The sequence below is a fragment of the Neofelis nebulosa genome, chromosome 5 (genome assembly GCF_028018385.1).
Source record: "Neofelis nebulosa isolate mNeoNeb1 chromosome 5, mNeoNeb1.pri, whole genome shotgun sequence".
Taxonomy (NCBI): Eukaryota; Metazoa; Chordata; class Mammalia; order Carnivora; family Felidae; genus Neofelis; species Neofelis nebulosa.
In genome coordinates, this window is record NC_080786.1 from 126505505 (window position 1) to 126527362 (window position 21858).

The 21858-nt window shown below is 34.8% G+C and overlaps 1 protein-coding gene across 1 annotated transcript in view; it reads left to right on the forward strand.

Moving 5' to 3' along the window:
• Positions 1-21858, forward strand: part of ROBO1 (roundabout guidance receptor 1) — a 1142978-nt gene that overhangs the window by 39543 nt on the left and 1081577 nt on the right. The window lies entirely within an intron of this gene.

Consider the following 21858-nt stretch of genomic DNA (forward strand, 5'->3'; position numbering starts at 1 on the left):
CAAAATAGTGATATTTCTTTAAGAATTGATAAAAAAAATTCAGAAATAACATAACAATAAACACAACGATTGAAAACTAAGAGCAATATATGATTAAAAATTAAATTTCAACATCCCAAATAAAATACATCATGCAAGAAGTGTGATGTAAATTGGAAATATAGTTAATGCATGAAATAGTTTAGTTTTCATATGGCCATCATGTGATGATGTATTTCTTGTGTATTTTACCCAATTTGATAAATAAAAAAAAAAAATAACAGATGACACTATTTTGTAGTACTCTTTTTTTCAACTTTTTTTTTTTTTTTTTTTTTAATTTTTGGGACAGAGAGAGACAGAGCATGAACGGGGGAGGGGCAGAGAGAGAGGGAGACACAGAATCAGAAACAGGCTCCAGGCTCCGAGCCATCAGCCCAGAGCCCGACGCAGGGCTCGAACTCACGGACCGCGAGATCGTGACCTGGCTGAAGTCGGACGCCTAACCGACTGCGCCACCCAGGCGCCCCTGTAGTACTCTTATATAATTTATGAAGCTTTTCAGTCAGAAATAAAGGAAATCATGCCAAATTATGGTCCTTTATTGGAAGAAAACTTGCTATGTAAAGATTTCACCAAATGTCTTAATGTAGAATTTGAAAAACAAAATCAGCCAAATCATGATTTTTAACCAGAAACAATTGCAAGTGACTGAAACTGAGTTGTTTTTAAAGGCTTATGCTATTGAAATTAGGTAAGAGAAATGATTATATAAAATACATAAAATTATATATATATTTTTTGTTTCACCAAAATGAGGAAATACAGTCATATTTTAGAGATAATATAACTTTGCTATGTTTTAAAATATTAAAATTTGGCTTCTTTTTAAATAATCAGTTTGTCATTCTTGGTTTATAAATTTTTCAACTTTTTAATGAAATTTTTCACCTTTTTAATCCCCCTCAGTTAACAATAAAGGTTAATATTAAGGCCAGAGAATAAGATACAATAAAATAAATACAGATATGAAGATAGATGGAAATAATTTAGAATTTTCAAAGCTTTGATATTAGGTGTATAAGTATTCCTTATTAAGTGACAACCTAGTATTGTATATTGTCTGCTTTCTGACATAGCTGAATCCTCCTACATGTAGCTGTATATAAGGGTGATGATAAGCACTTGGGGTGTGATTATTCTTTTTAATTTTAAAGCCAGTAAAAGAGATACTAGCACAGCAATGTCTGAGCAATTCTAAAATATGTTTACAACTAAAAGCATGTTACGGTAAATGGATGTTTGCTTTATAGAGAAATATATTACTAAGTTTTTTCTGTAGGCAATATGTGTTGTCTCTAAAATATGTTTTGAAAATGTGTTTATTCTCTTTGTAATAAGACATGTGTATTGCATGTTAGTAGGAAGAATCATGGTAGGTGTTTTATATCTCCACTGAGATATGCAGAAAAAGGGGGCCAATTTAAAGGATTAATTAATCCCCAATGTGTAGGATTAAAATATGTAAAATTTTCTGGAAAAGGTTTTTATATCTTGCTACGGAGACAAGTTGTAGAAAATTATTTTAACTGTATAGTTGATTTTTTTAAAATAGCAAAATAACTGAAAACCAGCATAGAGAAACACTTATGGCATCATTTTACAAAGTGGGTACTTAATAAATATGTGGGCATTGATGAATAATATTGTATACTGATTGAATTCTACCTGAGTGATTCCTGGCTAAATATGAGACATTTGGGAAAACCCTGTCGAAAAACCACGTCTTTGAATTGCGGTTTCAATATTATCCCTTTTTGTTTGGAAATTACACAAACTAGTTATATTATCTTCACTGATACAATTAAAAACCTAAAACTAATATTCCACATATTTTATGTAAAAATGTCTGGATGTAGTTGGCAATTATTGTAGCTGCAATTCCCAGCTTTTCTACCTGGTTTATTGATTGGCTTCAATTAATGTTTGCCAGCAAGTAAATTAACATAGCACCTGAGGCATAATTCTCTAGCGGATCATGGACACTGAGTTCTTCTCATCCTTACCGGTTTAACTCCTCCTGAGCGCATTGCTAGTAGGTACATTTTAATTCAGTCTAGACATGAACATTACCCGTGGCTTTAATGACAGGTCATTTACAGCAAACTCATGTTTCACTGCAGAGATGTCTCTTTAAGTGACATCTTATCAATGGCAATTCAATTAGTCAACCCTAAGACTATGCGATAGAGTTTACACAGTGTCACAAAGCGCTCTTTGAATTTGCATTTGAAATGTCCTTATTAGGACATTTTTTTTCCTCCCTGCAAATAAACATAAGTACTAAAGTTTTAGTTTTAGACATTCCCTGTATGGATTTTACTCCCTGTGTACACCTCATTCTCATAGGATTAAATATAAGTTGAAAAATATATTTTCCCTTTGCAAGAAATATGAGCACAGATATATTTGGTTTAATTAAAAACACCATCAAAGCCTCGATGTTGACAAATAGAATGAAATATTGCAAAAGGCCATTTTTCCAGATATCCTATCAACAAAATAATTTAGAGTTACAATACATAAGAACAATTATAATGGGCTAATGTGCAAGCTGTCCTTTTCTCATCTTTCAATATTGAACATTCATTAAAACCTTTGTATATGTCCGACATCATAACATACACTAGAATCCCTATATGATATCCTTACAAAAAGATACTTTTTGGCAAGATGGTTGGATTAAAGAATATTATTAAAGTCTGATCCTAAGAATAGACAGATCAGGAATGTTCCGGTGTTTCAGGTTTTGTTGGAGAAAAATAGGCAATGTGGAGGGTTGGTTGGGGTGGGGGAAGGGAGCAAGTGTAGCTGAAGAAGTATGGGATTAGCAACCAGAACATCCTTTCACAACTGGTGTCCCAGGAGAGATTTAAGTCCAAATGCCTGAAGGCACCCCTCGTCTATAATGAATTAACTTCTCTCCTGGAATGGCAATTGTGCAATGTTTATGTACCATCTGTAGAATTGATAAAATAGTCTTCACATCACATATTGTGCTCTGAAATTCAGATGAGGAGCCCAGTAGAGAAAGGCTTGCTAGATTCTTGTTTTAGTTTAGGCTTTTATTCCTGATTTGATTGCATGAGATCCTCTGAAAGTTCCTGAGTTCCAGGTTGTGGTTGAGATCAAATAGTGCTAGGTACGATTTTTTATTTTTATTTTTAGAAAAAAGTGTATGAAACAGATCTCTATATGTGAGCTTGATTGTATTGTGATCACTGCTGCAAAAGGAGACTCCTAGTCTGTCCTGACACGTGAGCAGAAACTACATATATTTACTATCAGTTAAACATCCTACATTTTAGCAAGTGTATCAGTAAGGATGCTCTTAACTGCAGGTTACAGAAGACCCGTATAAAATTAGCTTAATTGTGCAACATAAATAAAAGACTGGAGGCAGCGTAATTCTAGGATGATGGATTTAGTGACATTAAAACATCACATCGTAAGTATCACGTCAATCTTTATTCTGCTACTCTTAAAATATCAGTAGCTCTCTTCCTGGTTGCATGATGGCTACATCACCTGCATATATGAGTAAGAAGAGAGGTGTTTCTTCCCCTGTATCTTTTTCACTGTATTGCCAAACCATTCCTATAAACTCTCTAGTAGATCTGCACTCAGATTACATTGGCAAAGATTGGGCCACACACCAATCATTTGCCACTGGTAAGGAAAAAAGTTTAGAGTGATTGTTTTAAGTTAATAGAGATTCAGTCCTAGGGTACCGGAAAAGAATCATCTTCCTAGAGTTTATGACGTAATGATAACCAAAGCAGAGTTATAAATATGGGTTAGCAAGGAAGAAGAGTAAAGATAGATATTGAAAGGGTTCTACCAACTCAGGGTGGGATGGTAGAAATACTCCAGATTGTCAGGGAATGCAAAAGTAAATAAAGTCTAATGGAGTGTATTTTTTAATCTATTGGTGAATACCAAATTACCCCAAAACATAGTGGCTTAAACACATTTATTTGCTTCACACTCTCTGGGGGTCAGAGATTCAGGCATGATTTAGTTGGTCTTCTGTTTCTTCGTCTCCTATGGACACTATGGACAAGTGTCTGTTGGGACTGGGGTCTCATCTGAAGCCTCAATTTCTATGTCAGCTCACATAGTTGTTGGCAGGCATGTTGGACTGAGGGCCTTAGTTTATTGTTGACCAACATACGGGTCCTCTAACATGGCCGATTGCCTCACCAAGCATTTAAACCAAAAAGGAAATAAAAAGAGTCTGTTGACTAGATATAAGTCCTAATCTTTTGAAACCTAGCCATGGACATTCCAGCACCTCAACCTTGCCATATTTAGTTGATTGGAAGCAAGTTATTCAAGGGGAAGGAATTATACAAGCCCATAAACATGAGGAGGTAGTGAATATGGGGATCATTTTATATACTGCCTGCTATGAGTAGAAGTAGATAATAGTTTAGAAGTACAAAAATGCAAAGACTTAATAAATATACTTCTGATAAAATGAGTTTGGGTCTCTTGACTGCCCACGACTCAGTCTATTGACTGTAAATACAAACTTTAAGGGGATTTTTAATGGTTCTAAGGTTGTTCTTTGCCTTAACTGGAATCAAGGAGATGAAATAAAAAAGGAATTTTTAAATACTGATATAATAAACATGGAGGTCTGGAATTAGTCTTCAGAAATAGTATCAAATGTTAGTTACAGGCTTTAAAAAACAAACAGGTGAGAAATGGAGAATTGTAAAAGTTGACCATAGATCTATAACAATTACTTTTTCAACGTTTTTTTTTTTTTTTTTTTTTTTTTTATTTATTTTTGGGACAGAGAGAGACATAGCATGAACGGGGGAGGGGCAGAGAGAGAGGGAGACACAGAATCGGAAACAGGCTCCAGGCTCCGAGCCATCAGCCCAGAGCCCGACGCGGGGCTCGAACCCACGGACCGCGAGATCGTTGACCTGGCTGAAGTCGGACGCTTAACCGACTGCGCCACCCAGGCGCCCCAACAATTACTTTTTAAACCAAGATCCTTGATCAGTGTGATTTATTAGAATAACATAGGCATTACCAGAGAGATCTTATAAAAATGCTTACTAATAACCCATAAAAGGTAGTTACATGCCTTACTTTTGTGTGTCTGTTGCTATTAGAGTATTTTAAATCATATTTCCCATATAATACTTAATTTCCTAATTGAATATGGTTTATACTACAAAAGGTTAAACTTAAATACTATCACTAAAAATAAACCTTATAGAAAAAACTTGAAGTTACTTTCTAAGTTTTAATTAAATTACATATTACTGAGAACAGTTTTCTTTTGCTTTTTGCTGTGTAAAATAAAATTGTTATTCATGTGATTTTAATATAATATTGCCTTAACATAGGTGCCAAAGTATCAAAAGATCTAAAACAATGAAGCTCAGTATGACTAATATATTATCTAAATGTGCAACCCATAAAGGGTTAAGTCCCATGCATTGGACAGTAGGTCTAGTCCTCTTAAGAAAGTTGGAAAGACCTATTTTTAGCAGAGGGGGGCTAATTACGTTCACCTATAAATTTATCTTACGGATCTGCTAAGTATTATCATATGCATTTGATTTTCTATTGTCTACAAAAATTGTCATTTTATTTTGTTATTCCAGGATTCTTCTTGTTTTATTGAAATGAATTTGATTAAAGCACAGTCTCAAGGGAACATCAACTCACATTTCAAAACCATCATATAATTCAGCAGAAATGTGGCAGAGTTCATAGACTATGCCTCAGGACAAAGAGTTAGCATGGAAAATAACTTCACCTTTCATCCCAAGGGAAATAAGGATGCCTTTTGGTCATAAATAAGGGCATCTCATAACACATTCCATCTGTTTAATCCCTGTACGTCTCATCATTGCCAGGGGGAACGATGGGGCTCACGTTGGTTTAGAATGGCCTTTCTTTTGAATTGGAAAACTTATAATCCTAATTATATTTCCCCCAAAATAGCTATGGTTGGTGGTTAAAAACATTAAACAATATCCATTAAGTATCACTATCTTTTAAAAATAAATTAACTACATGTCACATGCAGTATTGTGAGCAGTACCTCTGATGATTGTAAACAGAGCAAGGGGGACTTGTTCTCCAGACTCGGGGCATAGGTGACCTCTACATGGCATCCGTAGTAATCTAGATCATTGAATGTGCTGCATGTTGTTATTCACATGCATATGTTATTTTTCAAACACTGCAGGAACTATATAAGTCATCAAAATGCTGTGTGACAAAGACAGTGGAAAGGAGAAGATAAAATTATGGGTAGAAAAGGAGACCACACAAACTTAATGATAAAAAAAATTGGCTGCTGATTAAATGAATGCAATATGTTTGTTAATATTGCTTCTGAAAACTATAGGAGATTATCTCTGACCAGGCAGAGTTCAGGGCTTTCAGTATACAACAGGAGCTTTTTCTGAAAATGTGGATAATTAACTTGACTGACCAGCCACCCAGAGCAAAAGGTTGGGTAAAAGCAACATACCTGTGCCACTCAAGAGGAAATCACTAGGAAAATTTATTTAGTAAACTCGTTTCATGAAAAAAAGGTTATCACTGTTTTTAGCTCTACATTGTGGTCGGTTAGAAATGAAACATTTAATAAAATAATAGTTCAGAAACTTGGTAATTGGGAAAAGATAGGAGGGAATGAATTGAATTCTTTTGACAGAAAAATGAGACTTTCGAAAAGGCATGAGAGGCCAATTTATTTTGTAGTTTTCCTTTAGATACTTGGGCTTCTGATATATATGAATAGATGAGCTGAATCTTTCATCTATACCTATTAACATTTTAAATTAGTTTTCAAAAGATGTCATATTCTCTTGGTTTTTTGAAATACTCTGTAATATTACTTTAAAAAATGTTTCCTATGGTCCACTATCCTAATGAGTAATAATAGAAAAATGTATTTCCTTTCTTGCCCATTGATTTAACGCGATCTTGAGAAAAATACTCTTTTCTGCAAAGATTATGAATTTGTAGGAAGCTATAGAAAGAATATTATGATTATTGTTGTTTACTGACACAATCTATTTTCGATTCAATCTTCAGCTAGCCTTACCTTCGTGAATTTTCTTGGGTAGGGGCTTTAATTTCATATTTTTAAACGATAGGAATTCTGTGAAAGCATCCACCTCTCACGCTTCTAATATACGTGGAAATTATTGATGGTTCATTTGTTATTCTTCCCTGGGAACTGGATCTAGCCTTCAAATCCTTAACATGTTTCCAGGGTTATACAACTACTAAGATTCAGCATTCAAAGTGAACCATACTTGTCATTATACATATAAACTATGTAGGGGAAAAAAAGGGACAAACATGTGGAGGATAGTGATGAAGATACTGTATCATTTAATATTTTCAGGGATGTATTTTAGTTAAATTTGAAAGTGGGCCTGGAAAAAAGCATAGATGTAAGCTAATCATATGGATTTTTGTTAATTTGGGCGATAATACTATGCCAACCTAGAACTTATGGTATTTGCCTATTTATAAAATTAATATTTCAGTTTCTGATTCAATTACATATTTCTGAGCTTTTGAGGGGAAATTTACCATAAGAGATTATATTTTTAGGTTTTTTAAAAGTCATAAACAATAGTCTCATGGTTTTCTTTACATTTGGATCAGTTATCCTACTTCCATTATTTCCCCCATTTAAAACATCAATGCTAATCATAAAAGTAGTTCTCTTCAAATTGCAGCATCACAAAGTAACAGTTTAGCATAGGCATTCTTAACCTGGAGTCCACAATCATGCTCAGAATTCAAGAGAATCCATGAACTTGGATAAGGGAAAAAAAGGCTCCTCCTCTTTATTTCTACAAAGTTCTAACTAAATTTACATTTCCTTAATTATTTATGGAAATATATTATCTAAATGTGCAACCCATAAAGGGTTAAGTCCCATGCATTGGACAGTAGGTCTAGTCCTCTTAAGAAAGTTGACTTTCTTAAGTCAATGAAATACTGCATGGCAGTATTTGTGACTTTAGCTTCAGTAGAAATCCCCAATATTTCTAAAGAGCACTATAGATGTAACCAAAATCTGGAATATTCTCTATGTTTACCAAAGATTGGAAATCACTATGGTTATTAGACGCTGCATGATCTTGTTACTTAATGCATTAGGAGAAGCATTTCTCCAGTTATGTATGGCTGTCTAATAAATCACCCAAGTGCTTAGCTTAAAACAATTTATCATGTCTCCTACCTAGTTCAGTGGTTTAACTGGACTGAGTGGTTCTGGAGGTATCTCATTAGGTCCCAGTTAGAGGTAAACTGGGACTGCAGTCACCTGAAGCCCTACGTGGACTGGGTTGTTCAAGATGACTCATTGACAAGACAGTTAATGCTGGCAGATCATCTGGGGCTGATAACTAGAGAACCCACACATGGTTTCTTTCTGCTCTGTGTTCGCTAAGTTCTGAGAGGAAGTGTTCCAGGAAGTTCCTGGGTTCACAAGACCAAGTCAGAAGCTGCAAAGCTCTGCATGACCTGACATTATTTCTACCAGCCCAGATTCCACATGGGAGGAGTCAGTACAAGGCTATGGATACTGGGAAGTCTGATTTATTGACAGCCTTCTTTCCAGAATAGATACTACAGATCATATTTGTATGACACAATTTTTTAAAAAAATGTTTTGAAAAACGTATTTTGATCTGGTTGTCTTTGCAGTGTTATTTCTGAAGATTACACACCTATGAACTTTATTCTGAGAGAGGTCTCTAGTCTTTACCCAATTTGTAAAGGGAACTATCTTCTCCCCCAAATATTGAGAAACCCTGGTTTAACAGAAATATGTTTTAATAGCACAATGTTGTTTTTTTTCTGAGATATGCTTTAGAAAAGCTCGTATCACCATCACTTCAGTAATTTTTATTTTTATTTTTATTTTTTTAAATTTTTTTTCAACGTTTTTAAATTTATTTTTGGGACAGAGAGAGACAGAGCACGAACGGGGGAGGGGCAGAGAGAGAGGGAGACACAGAATGAGAAACAGGCTCCAGGCTCCGAGCCATCAGCCCAGAGCCTGACGCGGGGCTCGAACTCACAGACTGCGAGATCGTGACCTGGCTGAAGTCGGATGCTTAACCGACTGCGCCACCCAGGCGCCCCAACTTCAGTAATTTTTAAAAAAATTTTTAAAATGTTTATTTATTTTTGAGAGAGAGAGAGACAGAGTGCGAGCAGGGAAGGAGCAGAGAGGGAGGGAGACAGAATCTGAAGCAGGCTCCAGGCTCTGAGGTGTCAGTCAGCATAGAGCCCAATGCAGGGCTGGAACTCACAGACCGTGAGACGTGAGCTGAGCCGAAGTCGGATGCCTAACTGACTGAGCCACCACCCAGATACCCCTTCAGTAATTTTTAATAAACGACAAAAGTATATATTTTACTCAATATAAATTTATTGAGTACATAATTTGTATAGGGCATTTGGCAAATGTTAATTATTATGCTGAGTTGTTTTCCCTTTTGAAGGAACTGAAGGAACTGTGCCACAAATTCTTAGCATTAGAATTAATAAATTTTTGTGTCTCCACGTGATTTCATGCTTTTTTATAATATGATATGAGAGCTGCATAACATCAAAACTTCATATTCCCTTTATTAATTTGGCCGCCAGAAAGGTAACCATATGTTGTGGTCATCTCCCCATTTACATTGGATAATGCTTCTATTTTAGCATTATATGAGGACTATCATATTTACATATTTTATAGAAAGTTTATTCCTTCATGGAAGTTCTATTGTTGAAAGGTTGCATTAATACACATACACTGTCTTTTGCCATTTATTGCATGACCTAAATATTAAAGAAAAAATTTATGTGATTCTGGGAGATTTAATCATTTTAGCATTTTATATCCGTGAGACATGATTTAACTTTACTTTTCCAAAAAAAGTTTTCATAGAAAATAAACATTTTATTAAAATGGACCTAAATTGATATCATTGAACTAGTAGGCTGCTTAGGCATAATTATGAATGTGCAGAGATTGTCATTAAAAGGAATTAGAATTTTTATATCTACGCTTTATCATCTTGCCCCAACTAATTCATTTTAGGCTAGTTCCTTAGAACTCTACTCAAATTCTTACAGAAGCCCATAAATCATCCATTTTTTACTTTTCTTGCCAAAAACCATTCCGAACCTGCCATTGAGTATAAATAATGTCTTTATTTTCCCCATACATTCGGCAAGACACTCTTATTTATGCTTGCTGCGGTAGCTATCAATATTTCTCTTGCAGATACCTTCTGCTTCAGCATTTCTTTCAGTGCAACAAGTGACCAATACAAAATTAATGGATATCCAGCTTCCAGAATCTCTTAGCTGAAATTAATTTTAGAGAAATGTTAACAGCAGCTTCGCATTTTAGCCATAAATATAAAATTTCATTAGCTATTCCCTGAAATGCAACATTATTATTTATTTAAGAGAACTGTCATTATGTTCCTTGTACTGTTTAATAAGAGTATCTCTAAATTTTATTTTTAACCTCTTTCAATAAATAAATTTTCTGTTGACATGCCCACCTTATATTGGTGGTAGCAGCGGGTTATTTGGCATCTTTAACATGTACAATTTATTTGTTTCTTTTATTCTTTAACACAGTGTGGAGAAGATAAATAATTACACAATGGTTTATCACTGTGACCAATAGATGATTATAACACCACAATAGTGTAATTAATGGAAAGAAAAATCAAAGAACGGGAAGACATCCCATTAGAGCTTGTTAGAACATTCTTTCTTGCACACAGTTTATGGCTATTTATTCCCTGGCACAATTTAATACTACCCCTCATGTCACAGCTAAATGCAGGAAATTATTTTTCATGCTTTTGGAAAAAAATTTCTGCTGATAGATTTAGTTTATCTCCGGTCGCAGAGAGAAAGAAAAATTCTACGGTTTCTCTGGTGATTTTCTCATTTAGCAGAGTTTAAAACGTCATAGAGCTGGATACACTGTAGGAGGGACATGCACTGTTGGAAAATATTGTTTCAATGCCTAAATTGTTTAAGTGTTGACAGAAATTTGGAACATATTTGTACCTAATAGTAAGTGTATTATTTGTTGTCTTGAAATAGGTCCTAGTCATTATGGGTAATGAAAATTAAATGCATGTAAAGTGAAGGCAGTTTTTTGAATATCAATGTCTTTTTGTACAATAAATTGAAATTAGTAATAACATGATGCTATCGGCAGACCTTTGTAAGTAGTTCAAGTTTGTTGGTGCTCTCTATCTCCCTTTCATCTGCTCCCTCCAATCCCAAGGTCCTCCTTGACCTCTCCACTTCCACTCCCCAATTTATTCTTTTCTTTGTTCTCTTTTTGATGTTTCACTTTACCCCATAGCTCCTTTAAGACTTGGTAGAAGTGCCCAAAAGTCAAAAGGCATTGACTTTTGTTCCATTCTCCTTTTATTTCCCTCCCACTTAACCTACAAGACAAACATACAGAAACACACAAGGACACGTGAATGCATGTGCGCAAAACACACAATCTAGCATAATTAGTTGTGGCTATTTCACTAAACTTGCAGTCGAATATGGCTATAAAAAAATGAAGGCACATCTCTAACATCTGTGCATCATATAAATACACAATAGCAGTTGACAGGAAATTTTGTAGTACAGAATATACCTTTGCAACAGATAGAACCATTGAGTATACAAAGTTGTATAAAGCATTTGGGAAAGAAATCATATTTTCTCAAATTATTTTATTATATTTTTGAATGTATTCATTTTCATTTCAAGCAGTGAGAGTTTGGAAGTGGCATAGTCAAACATGCATGCCTAGTTAATGTTTATTTTTTGCAATGTGTGTTCCCAGCTTGTCCAGATTGTTCAGATCCTACAGTTTTAAAGGTTTTTAACTTCAAATGCATTTGTATGGCATTTGATCATTCTAGCAGGAATAGACTATGCATTTTCTCAGCACCTTTTAGAAGACTCAGCTTGCCACCATAAGTAGATTGAGATGCTGTCTATAAAATTGTGTACTCTTATGAGAAAACAAAAATAAAATAGGTAAATTGCTTCAATTACCCTTAGCTCTAAATCTGCAAGTAAAAGTTTTATTCAGAAGGTTTCCAATAAAATAGCTAACATTTAAAGTAGAAACAATATGTTCTCTCAAGAGAAAAATATTTGAGAAAACTCTAACACTATATTCTTTTGAAATAAGAAGGAATCAAAATTTACAGCTTGCTTTCCTCAGGCTCTTGATTGATACTTGCTGTCACCCTTTTCATAAATGGTTCTCTGCATGCTGAATTGATTAATTGTAAGCTGAATCCAACTCAAAATTTCTATAATTAGGTATCCACATGCTTCTTTGTCCTTAATTCTAAGATGTATGTTTTGATGATAGAATTTATATTTTTTTATTACTCACAATTAGAATTTTGTCCCATTTCATTCTTCTTCCACCCCAACCCATAAAACATCATTGGGTCTTCTTTAAATTTCCTTGAGGCTTCAGATGTCTCTTAATGCTAGTCAATTTTAGACCTGAATACCCTTATATTGGCATGCTGTGTTATTAAATTATTTGTGGTTTATCAGTTTCACCTGCTGTTTTTCAGTTCTTGTGCAGCTGGTGTTATTGGCTGAGAACCAGGTCAACTGAATTCATATTTGCTACATCTTCATGTATGCCATTGACAGCTTGACTCTTTCTAATTTTCTATGCCACGATGAAAACATTACCCAAAACTGGCTTCAGTTGTGGTCAGGAACTTTGGAAAATTCTTGTGGTATTTTTATTTGTTTGTTTATACAACAAACTAGGGGGAAATATATTTATTTAGTTGCAAAGTCCCATGTCAGTATTAGTATGACATACTAATGCTTTACTGTACTGAGACTAAATTCCAAAAAAAATGTTGAGTTGTGGAATTCACTGGTCATGACATCTATATCACATCCCCAAATTATTTCTGGATATATTGCATAATATTCCATAATGTATCTATCATTCATGTATTTATCAAAACTTTTGATACTGTGTATACAATCTAGGGCACTTCTCTTAAATTAAAAGGTCTATATGCTTTTTTTTCTTATAATGAAATATACTACTATAATTCCATATCTGTCTAAGCATTCATAACCAATCAGATAGTAATGAACTCATGGTTAAATTTTCCAGAAACTTAAAGTTATCCATTTAAGAAAATTGATTATTTATATTGACACGTTGATAACACTGTTGATAGCCTGCTACCCTTGATAACTTTTCTGGAAGGAAATTTAGCTCAACACATCTTGAGGTTCTATTTATGCCTTTTAAATAAATGAATGAATGAATGAATGAATGAATGAATGTATTCTGGTTTACTTCAAAGGAAAAATAGTAGATTCACACCAAGAGTCCATACATGTTTATTTTCATGTTAACTATATTAGGAGAAATTGGGAAAATACCTATATCCAACAAAATAGCAGTTAAATACATTATGGTTCTTTGTATTTTGATGCAATGTTGTCTAGCCATTTAAAAAGAATGTCAGCTGAGCAATTTTAAGATAGTGGTGTGTTTCTCACAATATAATGGCAAGTAAAAAAAAGCAGAGCACAAATATATGATTCATAGCACAAAATATATATGATTATAATAAATTTCAACACTGTATATATGTGTGTTTTGTGTGGTAGTGGAAATAGTACCAATACAAGGAAATAAGTCAACCATGTTATTATCAGTATTACTGATAATTATCAGTGTATTCTTGGATGTCAGGTGAATTTTAAATTTCCCATCTTTATACTTACCTGGTTTAAATTTTTTCCTTCTGTAACTTCTCATCAGAGAACAAACAAAATATATTGAAATCTAATGAAAAGAAAATTATTTCTCAGATAAAATTATTCTTACACATAATCTCTGTATACAATAATGATGCTTAACATCCTTAGTATTTTTATAACTTCCTAAACTTCTTAATATACTTTGTTTTTTTGCGTTAACTACAGCTGTGGGGATAGCATAGGCCAACTGTTACCCTGTATCACATAAGAAAACTGAGACACAGAGATGTTGTTAAATGACTTCCAGAATAGAAGTATAAATGAGTTCACATCTACAGAGGTCAAGCTGAGTGCAAGATCTACTCTGTCATTTCACTGCTCACAAGTAAATTACAAACATTCTTGACTTTTTATATAAAGTAAATGAAACAATCTTATTCTTCATGTTTTTTTTATAAACAAATTATTGAAATGTGTAATTAAATAGAAATGGCTCACTATTCATTCATTTTATTCATTCATTAATTCAGTAACTCTTGTTTCAACCAGTTACCAGGTAGTATTTTCAGGGTTAATGATTCAAAGATCTCTTTAATACCTGGTCTGCCTTCACCAAGTTCAGAGTCAAGAAAAGGAAAAATTGATTTGTTATAGAGATGATTATCTGTAGTAAGTTCAGAAGACCCAAAACTATTAAACACATAAATTATTATTAAATTAAAATTAAATTATTATTCTTTTTTTGTTAACACATAAAAATAATTAAACACATAAATACTGAGGAGTAGGTCCTTTTGTTTCTGCAGCAAATATTTAATCTCTACTATATATTTTAGGACACTCCAACCCAAATTATATGCTAATGTTATCTGGTTTTTAATTATGTGCTCTTTGAACACTCAACCATTAGGTATCATTATGTGAAAGATTTTATGCAGACAGTATTTCCTTAGTTTTATTTACACGTTAACTAATTCCCTTGCACAGTATTATTTTATCCAAAACCTTTCCTCTGGGTCATAGTCTGCCATTTCAGGCAATATCTTTAAAGGTTCCTTTGGGTTATCTTGGGGTGAGTGATGCTTTCACCTTTTGTTTATCTGCAAAGATCTTTATTTAGATTTCATTCATGAACGATAGTTTTGCTGAAAATACAGTTTGGAGATTTTGTTACGCTTTCGTGTTTGGTGGATGGTTTACATTTGTGTCAGGTGTCCTTGTGTGTACATTGTTGGAGGGTTCAGCAATTTCACTACAAGATGAGCAAGCATGGATTTCTTTTTAATCCTGATTATATAGTGTACTTGTGGCTTCATGCTTTATATCAGGTTTGAAAATTTCCAAGCCATAATGTCCTTGGGATTCCTATGAGTTTTTTGCTAGGGTTTCGTCAAGCTAACATCCATGTTTCCTTTCTTTACCATATTTCATCTCCTGTCTCTCTGTTATTCTGTGAGTAATTTTTTCAGCTCCATCTTTGGTTCATAAACTCTCATTTCACCTCTAAATTGGTATTTATTTATTTTTTATTTAGAAAGTGTTTATTTTGGAAGAGAGAGAGAGAGAGAGAGAACACACATGTGCATGCAAGTGGAGGGGGGTCAGAGAGAGAGGGAGAGAATCTCAAGCAACCTGCATGCTGTCAGCACAGAGCCTGATGCGGAGCTCAATCTCATGAACTGTGAGATCATGACTTGAGACAAAATCAAGAGCTGGATGCCTAACTGACTAAGCTACCGAGGCACCCCTATGTTGGTATTTAACCACGTATTTATTTTTTTTAATGTTATTTTTGAGAAAGAGAGACATAGCATGAGTGGGGGAGGGGCAGCGAGAGAGGCACCAGGCCCTGAGCTGTCAGCACAGAGCCCAGCACGGGGCTGGAACTCAACAAACAGAGATCATGATCTGAGCCAAAGTAGAACACTCAACCGACTGAGTCACCCAGGCACCCCTAAACCACCTATTTTGTATTTTTAAAATTGTATTGTCATTTTTTACAAATGTGTATCTTTTTGCAATATGTCTATTGATGCTTTCCCCCCGGTGTGTTTATTACTCTCAGCTCCTTTCTATGTATTTTCAGGTCTTGGCTCCTTCCTTTCATCTCCCTGGCTTATGAGATATTTCTCTTTCTCCTGTGGCTAAGCAAAGACAACAAAAGTGTCTTATATAGAATCTAGTTACAGAGCCAGAGTATCTAGTAAAAGTAGTCATCTGGTCAATTGATGGTTTACATTTCTTGAGACCTATGTCTTTATTATATTAATGCCATTTTGATGTCTGTGTATATTGGGTAACCTTGGTTCTGAAACACTAATGGCTGTCTAATTAAAAAGATATTTTCTTTAGAATTTATTCTCTGCCGTTTATTTATTTTTGTTTTTACTTCCAAATGAAGACTATTTACCCACAAGTTTGCTCAAATAATTGTGTTGTTACTGGTTTCTCTTCTAAATTCCAGTGTATTTTTCAAAGTTAGTGCTTACATATTAGACTATAGTGATGTAAACTACAACAAATTAGTCTTTACAAGTTTACATGTTTTTTGGCTGTAATATAATGGGCTAGACCATTATGGGAAACAAATTAAGATCTCAGGAAATAGAAAAATGGTTAGTTAAAACACATACTGATACAAGACTGTGGTTCTCATGTATCAGTCCTTCATTAACTACACTAATCCACTGCCCACTGTTTAATCTAATTTTTATATGTAAAAGTTAAAAATTATTTATTTTTGGGCGCCTGGGTGGCTCAGTTGGTTAAGCGTCCGACTTCAGCTCAGGTCACGATCTCACGGTCCGTGAGTTTGAGCCCCGCGTCGGGCTCTGGGCTGATGGCTCAGAGCCTGGAGCCTGCTTCCGATTCTGTGTCTCCCTCTCTCTCTGCCCCTCCCCCATTCATGCTCTGTCTCTCTCTGTCTCAAAAATAAATAAACGTTAAAAATAAAAAAAAAATTATTTATTTTTCAGATTATGGACTGACTTCTTACTCTTTTATATTAAGGAAGATTGTGTGTGTGTTTCAACATAAAGGTTCATATTTCCCCAAATAATTTTGGATACTTTGTGTGAATTACTAAAGTTTTGACTGGCTCAGTGGGACATCAGCATTAAAAATTTATTTTCAGGGGTGTCTGGGTGGCTCAGTTGGTTGAGTATCTGACGTAAGCTCAGGTCATGATCACACGGTTTGTGGGTTCAAGCCCCATTTTGGGCTCTGTGCTGACAGCTCAGAGTCTGGAGCCGGCTTCAGATTCTGTGTCTCCTCTCTCTCTCTGCCCCTCCACCGCTCACGATCTATCTCAAAAATAAATAAACATTAAAAAAAATTTTAATTATTTTCAAATTATAAACATGATAAAAAGGTGATATGACTTAAAGCTTGACAAAAGCCTCCTTATTTATGATCAGGGAAAGACTGAAAAAATTATGAATGCATACAAAACAATAAAGCTTTCCAAAATAAAAATATTTGCTGGGGGGAAAAAAAAGCAAAACATCTACCCATTTCTTTTCCTCAAAATCCCCCTTTGGACCAAGAATTTTAGTAACCTAAGAAAGGTGTTTGCTCTCTACCTATAATGTATATAATAACTTTCTATCATAACAATGAATAAACTATACTATATTATTTACTGGTACAGTGTTATATAGGAAAATCTCAAAGTGGTCCAATGAAACTCTTTTTTTTCGGTTTCTTTCTTTTTTTTTTTTAATTTTTAATTTGCATCCAAGTTAGTTCTTAAGTAAATTTGACATGTAGCTTTATCATAAAGAAAATCTGGGGGCGCCTGGGTGGCTCAGTCGGTTAAGTGGCCAACTTTGGTTCAGGTCATGATCTTGCAGTCCGTGAGTTCGAGCCCCGCGTCGGGCTCTGTGCTGACAGCTCAGAGCCTGGAGCCTGTTTCAGATTCTGTGTCTCCCTCTCTCTGACCCTCCCCCGTTCATGCTCTGTCTCTCTCTGTCTCAAAAATAAATAAACGTTAAAAAAATTAAAAAAAAAAAAAGAAAATCTGTGTATAGTTTCAGTATTCAAAGATGCCCTGTAGCTTTTATATAAGCATTGGTGTAAAACACATTTATCAAATAATATTTTATTTTCATGTTAACTCATATAAGAGATCATATAGATTTAAAAGTTTTTTTTTTTTTTCAGTATAGTTGGCTCACAATGTTTCATTAGTTTCAGGTGGACAACATAGTCAACTTCTCTGTACATTACACTGTGCTCATCACAAGTGTAGGTTACCATCTGTCGCCATATAACACTATTACAATACCACTGACTATATTCCCTATGCTGTACCTTTTATTCATTCCATAATTGGAAGCCTGTATGTCCTACTCGCCTTCAGCCATTTTGCCCATCCTCTTGTCCCCCTCCCCTCTGGCAACCATCACTTTATATGTCTGATTCTGCTTTCTGTTTATTGATTTTTTTGGGGATTCCACAAGAGTGACATCATGTGTATTTGTCTTTCTCTGACTTATTTCACTTAACATAATACCTTCTGGGTCCATCCATGTTGTCACAGTTTGTCTTTTTATGGCTGAATAATATTCCATTATAGATATGTATCACACCTTTCTTGTCTGTCCATGATGGACACTTAGGTTGATTTTATATCTTGGCTATTGTAAATAATGCTGCAATAAACATAGGGGTGTGTATATCCTCTTGAATTGGTGTTTTTATTTTCTTTGGGTAAATACCTAGTAGTGGAATTATTGGATCATATAGTAGTTCTGTTTTTACTGTTTTGAGGAAATTCCATACTGTGTTCCCCAGTGGTTGTACCAATTTACATTCCTACCAACAGCACATGAGGGTTCCTTTTTTTTTTGCTTCCTTACCAATACTTGTCATTTCTTATCTGTTTAATTTTAGCCATTCTGATAGGTATAAGATGATATCTCATTGTGATTTTGATTTGCATTTTCCTGATGATTATTGATGTTGACCATTTTTTCATATGTTTGTTGGCCAATAGTATGTCCTCTTTGGATTAATGTCTATTCAGGTCTTCTGCCCATTTTTCAATCAGATTATTTGTTTTTTGGATGTTGAGTTGTATCAGTCCTTTATACACTTTGGATGTTAATCCCTCATTGGATAGATCATTTGCAAATATCTTTTTCCATTCAGTAGGTTGCCTTTTTGTTTGCTTGATGGTTTCTCTTGCTGTGCAAAAGCTCTATATTTTTTTTTTTTTTTATTTATTTTTGGGACAGAGAGAGACAGAGCATGAACGGGGGAGGGGCAGAGAGAGAGGGAGACACAGAATCGGAAACAGGCTCCAGGCTCCGAGCCATCGGCCCAGAGCCTGACGCGGGGCTCGAACTCACGGACCGCGAGATCGTGACCTGGCTGAAGTCGGACGCTTAACCGACTGCGCCACCCAGGCGCCCCAAAAGCTCTATATTTTGATGTAGTCCCAATAGTTTATTTTGCTTTTTTCCCCCCTTTCCTTAGGAGACTTGTCTAGAAAAATGTTGCTATGGCTGATGTCAGAGAAGTTAGCTCCTGTGTTCTCTAGTAGGGTTTTTTGCTTACAGGTCTCACATTAGGTGTTTAATTCATTTCGAGTTTGTTTTTATGTATGGTGTTAGAAAGTAGTCCAGTGTCATTCTTTTGTATAAAGCTGTCCAGTTTTCCTGGCACCATTTATTAAAGAGACTGTCTTTTTCACATTGTGTATTCTTGCATCCTTTGTCATGGATTTTTCAAAGTGAAAGTTTCTCTAAAAATTGAGAAATGTTGTGTCAACAGTACACATACTAAATACTGTTTGGCTGCCTATTGTAATGACACTTAAAATTATGGTAATGATGAGTAGTATTTTTTCTTAAACAATATTCCATATTTTTCCAGAAACACTGTATTTTTGATACAAAATGTGTATAATTTCTGCATTTTTCTAGCCTAGACAATAATAAAAATAATTGTTTTTGCATTATATTAAAAGATTCAAGATTCGTTAAAATGTGTATCAGATAGCATTGAACTTAAAAGTTGTATTTAAGAAGAGGGATAAATTCTTTTAAATTTTTTTTTTAACATTTATTTATTTTTGAGACAGAGAGAGACAGAGCATGAATGGGGGAGGGGCAGAGAGAGAGGGAGACACAGAATCGGAAGCAGGCTCCAGGCTCTGAGCCATCAGCCCAGAGCCTGACGCGGGGCTCGAACTCACGGACCGCGAGATCATGACCTGAGCTGAAGTCGGAGGCTCAACCGACTGAGCCACCCAGGCGCCCCAGGGATAAATTCTTAAGTGCTTTAAAGAAATTAATTACAATTGAGATTTTTAAAAAGAAGAATGCATTCCATTCTAAAATATGAGGATAATCTATGATAGAGATCAAACTTTTAAGACGTTTTCAAATTAGGACACACTACACGGGTTTTGGTCCCTCTGGAACTTTACATTAGTCCTTTAAGACTTGATTTTGTCTTCTCTGTTTTTTCTTGATGCTAGATGCTAAGTTTCTAAGATCACATGCTTCATTATTCATATGTAGAGGAACAGAATGTCACCTTGTTGCCAGGAAAATCCTGAGAAACACACTATTTTGACCTGTCTTTGAACACACACTTAATATTGAAAGAATTATTGAGGTTAGAAACCAAAAGTAGGCTTCTTTCAGGAGTGGATCCAACTGTGAAAGATCTACAGGGATTCCAAAGTACATTTGAGCTTTTGGTTAAAGAAATGGAGAATGTATCCTAATAAGTAATAAAAGTAATTAGAAAGTGGTGTCCTTGTCAGAGGCAATAGACCATAAAATATTAAGTGCTTGAGATTCAAACCACTCTACCTGAGTTGAAATCTTACTGTTACTTCATAGCTCTGTGAACTTGGTGTGGTTTTGTTTTGTTTTTTTAGTCTTTTTGTGTTTTGGTTTCCTTATTTTTAAAGCAGAGATGATGGGGGTGCCTGGGTGGCTCAATCAGTTAAGCGTCCGACTCTTCATTTCAGTTCAGGTTGTGATCTCATGGTTTGTGAGTTCAAGCCCCATATGGAGCTCTGCACTCACAGCGTGGCACCTAATGGGATTCTGTCTCCTTTTCTCTCTGTCCCTCCCTTGTTTACTGTCTGTGTTTCTCTCAAAATAAATGAAAATAAAATAAAATAAAATAGATGATGATGTTAACAGTAATACCTTTCTCCCACGTTTGTGTGAAGACTAATTAAATAATTAACACCAATAACTGAAGGGGGAGGAGGAATGATAGCCCTAAAAATGAAGGAGATTCTGCAATATACAACAAGATGGTTAAATTTGAGCACATTATGCTAAGTGAAATAAGCCAGTTAAAGAAAGACAAATACTATGTGTTTCACTTATGTGAAGTATCTAAAATAGTCAAAATCATAGAATCAAAGACTGGAATGGTGGTTGCTGGAGAAAGAAGGAAATGGCAAATTACTAATCAATGGGGGTAAAGTTTCAGTTAAACAAGATGAGTAAGATCTAGAGATCTGCTATACAACATTGTACCTGTAGTCAACAATACTATGCTATATACTTAAATTTATTAAGAGAGTCGATATCATGTTGTGTTCTTACTATGATAAAATGAATAAAAGGAAAAGTCAGAAGCAATGAAATATAATATTTTGTCAGAATTAAATTACATAAAAATGGGTTAACCCAGGACTTTATAAAAATCTCTTGATCGTGTCATCTCAGCATCTTTTATCTCCTGTCCACCTGAGCAAACCGTATACATTCATTCTACCTAGACATCATCATTACTTAAAATTTCACCAACTTGAAAAGTTTATCCTCTCAGCTTCTATTCTCTGACCATTCCAGTTGTTTCTCATGCTACAAATATACACATTCTTAGAATCATTCACGTCCTTTGATTTGGGTGCTTTTCAAGTAGCGAAGTCATGTTTTTTATGCTGCTGATTTCAATCCTGATGATATCAACATAACCCAACTGTGCCTTTTGCCACGTAATAGAGGTGGTGTGGTCTGACAGAAAGTGGCTATAACTGAGAGGCAGGAGTTG